The following is a 7,752-nucleotide window of genomic DNA, read 5'->3' on the forward strand; positions in this document are numbered from 1 at the left end:
TCTACCATACAACGCCTCAAATGGAGCCATCTGAATGCTCGCCTGATAACTGTTGTTGTAGGCAAATTCAATAAGTGGAAGGTGATCCTCCCAACTACCACCCAAGTCAAGCACACATGCCCGAAGCATATCCTCCAAAATCTGGATAGTACGCTCCGACTGACCGTCAGTCTGTGGATGAAATGCCGTACTCAGGTGCAACGCTGAGCCAAACGCTGCTTGAAGTCCTTCCCAAAACTTCGAAGTGAACTTAGCATCCCTATTTGAAATAATGGTTACTGGAACTCCATGCAACCTTACAATTTCCTTCACATAAAGAACACCAAGCTTCTCTGCATCATCTGTTGCCTTAATACGCAAAAAGTGAGCCGTCTTGGTCAATCTGCCAATGATGACCCATACGGACTCATTGCCCCTTCGTGACCTTGGAAGACCTGTCACAAAATCCATAGCAATATGCTCCCATTTCCATTGCGCTACAAGTAATGGTTGCAACAAACCGGCTGGTCTCTGATGCTCGGCCTTCACCTGCTGACAGGTAAGGCATCTAGCCACAAACTGTGCAACATCTTTTTTCATCCCGTTCCACCAATACTGACGTCTCAAATTTTGATACATCTTGGTACCACCTGGATGAACTGCAAAGCGGGAAGTGTGAAACTCCCGTAAGACGTCCTCACGACAAACAGTAGGAACCACCAACAAACCCCTGAACCGTAGACCCCCATCTGTATACAAAGCCCAATCTTTCACTGTCTCACCACTGGAGATCAAAGCGTGAATGGCATCTAAATCCGGGTCCTGTCTCTGTGACTCAATCACTCGTACAACAAGAGTAGGCTGAGCCATAAGACTAAATAAGAATGCCGGCTCGCTGTCAACATCATCATCAAAATAATACAATCCCATCTCTGCCAAATCCTTAAGCATCTTCCACTTCCGAATAACCAGACAGGCCAAAGTTCCACGAGATTTTCGGCTTAAGGCATCTGCTACCACATTTGCCTTGCCCGGATGATACTGCAAGTCAAAATTATAATCTTCCAAGAATTTAACCCATCTTCTCTGTCTACTGTTCAAGTCCTTTTGGGAGAAAAGGTACTTGAGACTTTTATGATCCGAGTACACCTCGAATCTTTCACCATACAAGTAGTGTCTCCAATACTTCAAAGCAAACACAACTGCCGCGAACTCCAAATCATGAGTAGGGTAGTTGTACTCGTGAGTCTTCAACTGTCGAGACCCATAAGCCACTACTCTACCATCCTGCATCAACACACACCCTAAACCATCACGTGAAGCATCACAATAGATCACATAACCCAAGCCACGCTCAGGTATCACCAACACTGGAGCCGTAGTCAATCTTGTCTTCAATTCCTGGAAAGATGACTCACAGGCTTCATTCTATGCAAACTTAATCCCTTTCCGGGTTAAACGGGTCACAGACGCTGCTAAACGGGAGAAATCTTTCACAAATCTCCGGTAGTAACCCGCTAGACCAAGAAAACTACGGATCTCAAACACATTCTTGGGTTGCTCCCAATTCAAAATAGCTTCAATCTTTGATGGATCAACTGACACTCCGCCTTCTGAAACAACATGTCCCAAAAACTTCACCTCTTGTAGCCAAAACTCACATTTCTCATATTTGGCATACAACCGGTGCTCCCGCAAAATCTGTAAAACAATACGTAAATAGATCTCGTGTTCCTCCCAAGATCGTGAATACACAAGAATGTCATCCACGAAAACTACCACAAACTGGTCCAAGTAATCGTGAAAGACGCGGTTCATTAAGTCCATGAATGCCGCTGGAGCATTAGTCAAGCCAAAAGGTATAACAAGGAACTCATAGTGTCCATACCGTGTACGGAATGCTGTCTTCGGGATATCCTCATCCCTAACCCGCAACTGATAATAGCCAGACCTCAAGTCAATCTTGGAGAAACAACTGGCTCCCCTCAACTGATCAAATAAATCATCTATCCTTGGCAAAGGATACTTGTTCTTGATGGTGGCGCGATTCAACTTCCAAGAATCGATGCACAACCTCAAAGAACCATCTTTCTTCTTAGCAAACAAGACCGGTGCGCCCCATGGTGACACACTCGATCGGATGAAACCTTTCATCCTCAAATCATCAAGCTGTCTTTTTAATTCCTCCAATTCAACTGGTGCCATACGATACGGTGCCATAGAAATCGGCGTGGTACCTGGCATTAACTCAATAGAGAACTCCACTTCTCGGTGTGGAGGCAACTCTGTCAAATCCTCCGGAAACACATCCAGAAAATCACGAACAACTGCAGGATAATATTCTTCCACAACATTATCTTCTTCGGCTATAAGGGTAGCCAAAAAGTAATCACCACGACTCTGTCCACGAATTCCATAAAATGATGAAATGTGGGAATCACTCCGATCTCCCACGAAAAATAAACAGTCTCCCTCGGGAGTACAAACTGTAACCCTTCCTCTGAAACAGTCGATTGTGGCATGAAAAGAAGCTAACCAATCCATCCCAAGAATGACATCAAAGCTAGTCATTTCTAGGAGGATAAGGTCAAACACAAAAGTCCGCCCGGCTATCACAATGGAACAGTCCCTCACAACTCGGCTCAAAGACACTGAAACTCCAACTGGCGTATCAACACATAACGCCCGATCCATAAAACTGACCTCTAACCCCGATGCAAGTGCAAATGATGATGAAATGAAAGAATGAGATGCACCAGAATCAAACAAAACACGGGCCCAAAAACCAAACACTGGAATTATACCTCAGAGAACTGAAGATCCAGGAGATGCATCAGTTGGTGCAAGGGCAAAGACACGCCCCTGCGATGCCTGTGCCTGTGAACTACTAATCTGAACACCAGACTGTTGTGCCGATATAGTAGGAGTATCCTTCCTAGCTGGTCGTGAACCCTGAGAAGACAAGGCAGGCTGTGGTGGTGGCGGCGGTGGTCTGAAACTTGATTGAACTGTAGCCGACTGTAACGGCCTCTGCCGTGACCCTTTGCCACTAGTGGTGCCTGCTCCCTGACTCGGACAGTCCCGAATCAAATGGCCCTGCTGACCACACCCATAACAAGCCTTCGGAGCTAAAGAAACTGAAGTCAATCTCATAGGACAACTGGACTTGTAATGCCGAGGCTGCTGATATTGAAAGCAAACAACTGCATTCCTATCAGACCCAGCTGGCAACGGAGTGGTAGGAGCAGATCGTACAGACTGCTGTCCCTGAAACTGAGATGGACCGCCCCTGTTCCTTTTCCAAGAAGATCCTTCTGAAGATGGCCCTGCACCCCTCTTTTGCTTCAACTGCTCTTTTCTTGCATCTTTCTCTTTATTATCAGCTTCCAACATCAAAGCCCTTTCCACTGCTTCAGAGTAAACCTTAATGAATTATGCCGTGATCAACGGCCTCATCCGATCATTAAGACCAGAAACAAACTTCCGAGTCTTGTTAACTTCATCTCTCACCATTTCTGGAGCAAAGCGAGAAAGTGAAGTGAACTTGTTTTCATATTCTGCCACTAACATGCTCCCTTGGATAAGGTTATGAAACTGGTCTTGTAACTCCCATCTTTTGGAAAGCGGAAAGTACTTCTCATAAAACAATTCCTTGAACTTATCCCAACTCATCTCTTCCACCTTGTATCGGCTCGTAACCAACTTCCACCATAATTTAGCATCCTTAGCAAACTTATAAGTAGCTAGGATGATCTTCAAATGATCCTCTGTCACATCTATAGAAGTCAATTGAGTTTCAACTTGCTCCATGTAGTCATCTGCTATCATTGGATCCGCACCGCCCTCAAACATAACCGGCATCAGCTGAGAAAACCCCTTAATAATCTTGAGACGCTTCTGAGCTGGCGTCTCCTCAACTTGAACTGTAGGTTGTGGTGCCGACTGCGACTGAGCAGCAATCGTTGCCCTCACGACATTTTGCAACAAACGATTAAACTCTAGTGCCACAGAACCTTCACCCACTTCTACGGGTGCTTCAACATTATCCCTCCTTGTGGGGACAGTTCTCGGGAGAATCAAGTCCCTAAGAAGTGTGTCCTCATCATTTAGCTCCTCCGGATTGGAGCTGGAGCTCTCGCCAACATCACCCCTAGTCGGTCTAGGGTCAACTTCCCTGATTTCCTCACGCCGTGACATCGTTCTATAAAACAAAGGAAACAATTCAATAACAATAACACTAAGGTCCAACCGTGAACAACCCAACGCAAAAACATACTGTACAAACATTTAGCATGTAATACTATGCAATGAACACATTAATGTAAACATATAAACACATAAGCACGTAAGCAAGTAAGCAGTTAAGCATGCTTTTTCACATAGCAAAACACTTTTCCAAACAAGGAAATAACAATGCAAATGACTTCCCAGACAACCCTAGGCAAGCCTCTACCCGTCGTCCTAATGGTATTCGAACCATCGCTCTGATACCAAATTTGTAACGACCCTAGCTGATGCCAAAATTTAAAAAAAAATCGGCATAACCTCCCCTAAAAATGGGCCTTTAACAACCTGCCCCAATACACAAAACACATAAAATCATCTAGCATCCCATTCATCCGTTCATTATACCTTAACATAGTTCCTTTCATGGTAGAACATCCACACACCAATTAATCTAAATTATCATAATTACAGTCCCAAAATACAAGATTAATATTTAAAGTCCCTGTCTTACAACGTTACATGATACAATTGCATGGAAACATATACCATAATTCCACTAGTTTCATTTACATCAAACAAAAGATAAGTTCGTTCTTAAGTTACAAGGCCATGAATACTAACTTAGTTACATTTCTACAACTACGAATATACATAGAACGGTCAAAATACAAAATAGCAAACAACCTTCTAACAATTTTCAAGCTTGAGGTGGATTGTCGTCCACTAGTTCATTTCCAGTAGGGTGAGCATAAAGCTCAGCAGGTGACACTTAAGACACACATCTTGTGTCCTTGTGAATCCAAACAAAGCATAGGCCAATGGGAAATGGGGATCATACAATGTCGGGAAATAATATAGCATAATGATTCAATGTCAAGTATATCCAATGCAATAGTATGAGATGCAATGCATGCTAGTGTCGCTCCCCATTTTCATAATCCAAAACATCATTTCTAAACTGTTAATACAGCCCGCCCTTTAGTAGCCCCGTCGCGACACGAGAGGAGGATTGGCTAGTGTCCCTGACCCTTGGTAACCCCGCGGCGTCATTATGGGGCCCAGCTAGCTCAACCACGCTAGGGCGACTCCTTAGTCCCCTCTAGGCTATATTAACCTCCGGCCCGTTGGTAACCCCGCAGCGACCGGGTTTCGCATAAAACCATTTCATCAAAAACACTTCCCTGAAATTCCCCATATTTATTTCAAGAACAATTTCTCCCATTTCATGCAAACCCAATGGTATGTGCATGTATATATGTTCCATACATTCAATGTCATGACATTTAAAATTCTACACCATAAAATTAAACATTCAACATGCTCAACATCTCCCAAGTAATTATTAACACATTAAGATATAACAAAATACATTTAAGCATGCTTTATACATAAAATAACCCACATTCAAATACATGAATTTCTCTAGACAACATTTAAAATAATCATTGATACAATTAACTTCTAATTAAGCATGCTTGGCATAACAAGTGATTATAACTCACAATGGAACAAGAAGGTAGTGGATTAAGGTGTCCCTACCTCAAATTTGCACAAAACCCTTAAAATGGATCTTGAATTTCGAACTCCAAGAAGGGCACCAAATCTGGAATTGTTCGTATGTATGCGTAGAGCTCGTCGTGGGCTTCGTTTTGCCTCAAACGGCACCTTAATCCGATAAGAGATGAGAGAGAAATTAAGCCTTGAAGCTTGAAACCATAAAAAGAAAAAAAAAAAAAAAAAGCCCAGAAAGCTTCCGGAATGAGAGAGAAAATGATACGCAAAGGAGAAGAAATAAGTCATTATATTGGCTTATAAATCATGTGGGCCCCACAGGTGAATAAAATTTTATTTAACTTTAACATATATATATATATATATATATATATATATATATATATAAAGTTAAAAACATTACACCTCCTCCCATCAATCTCGAAATTACTCTTATGCCATTACCACAACAATAACTATACTACCCTTATGAAATGCACTAATGACACAAAAATAAATAATCACACTAAAAGAAATAATAATAATAATGATCCCAGCAATAAAATAAATAAGTTTATAAATGAGCAAAATACCTGAAAAAATCAAAAAAGTGAGGAACCTCACAATCTTCCCAACATAGAAAGATTTCGTCCCCGATATCAAGTCGTACCTGGTGAAAGAAATAACTCTGGATATGCAGAACAAACGTCCTGCTCCCATTCCCAGGTAGCCTCTTCCACACCGTGGTGTCTTCACAAAACTTTCACAAGAGATACTATCTTGCCCCTTAACATTTTGTCTCGAGTGTCAAGAATCTACACAGGTCCCTCCTCGTAAGAAATATCCTCATCAATTTCAATATCCACCCAACTCAACACGTGAGATGGATGCGGGGAAAAAAAATAGCAACTCCCTAATAAATGATTATTGATGAATAAATAAAGTTTTTTTATATATATATTTTTGTTCATTGGCAAGAAACTTACATACACATCATTCATACATTCACTTTGCTTCTTTAAAAACTCAAACCCTCACCATTCACTTTAGGATGAATAAATAAAGCTTGTTTGTTTGGATAATTTTATATATCATTAATCATTAATTTTTTGAAATGAAATCACTCTATAAGCTTCAACACATTCCAACCAAGTAATCAATATATACAAGCTTCTCCTATAAAATCACTTTTTAGAGGATGTGGCATAAGAGATTTTCTTTTTGTTTCCACAAATAATATGGATTGGGGGGGGGGGGGGGGGTGTAATACCCCGTAATTTAAAGAGTGTATTTAAATTAATTTTGTGTTAGGTTAATTTTTTATGTGTAGATTTAATCACCTTGTAATTATATATGTTAATTTTATTTATTTGTGCATGTAATATTGATTTATGTTCTATATAGTATAATGATTAGTTTTGAAATTTTTTTATTGGTTATGTTTTAGATTAATTATTATTATTTAATTAAAGTATTTAATTTGTATATAATAATAATAATAATATAATAATAATAATTATAAAAGTGTATTAATAATAATAATAGTTATAATATTAATAATAGTATTAAACCAATGTCATGATGAAATTAGAGATTAGGATAGGATTGCATCAATGTTTATGGGTGGAATTGAAGCCATATGGTTGGGAAGGTGGTTAGTAAATGTAAAAATTAGATATTTGTAATATTTATATTATATAATTTGTATATAAATTAACTAGCCTACCTTAGAAGGAAGAAAAGGGAGTTAGACACAAATTATAAATTCTAGTGAGCCATTGTAAGAGTGTGGAAAGGAAGAGAGAGAAAGAAAGGAGCTTGGACCGGTGTAGGGAATTTACCCGACTACGCGCAACCGGCGGATTTATTTTAAATCCAAAAAGGTAAGTTATTATCTACTTTTCCCCTTTGAATCCATAAATTATTCATTTAATTTATTTCGGGTTTGAAGATGCAAGAAACTCCTACTATTCTTTCTCTCTCTAGAAATCTTACACCTCAACCCGAAAAAGATCCCTCTCCTCTTCATTCCAACTCCTATTTATAGATACTTAC

Source organism: Cornus florida, unplaced genomic scaffold, assembly GCF_030987335.1.
Source record: "Cornus florida cultivar Cherokee Brave unplaced genomic scaffold, ASM3098733v1 CherokeeBrave_3.0.0_Hap2_Chr05, whole genome shotgun sequence".
Lineage (NCBI taxonomy): Eukaryota > Viridiplantae > Streptophyta > Magnoliopsida > Cornales > Cornaceae > Cornus > Cornus florida.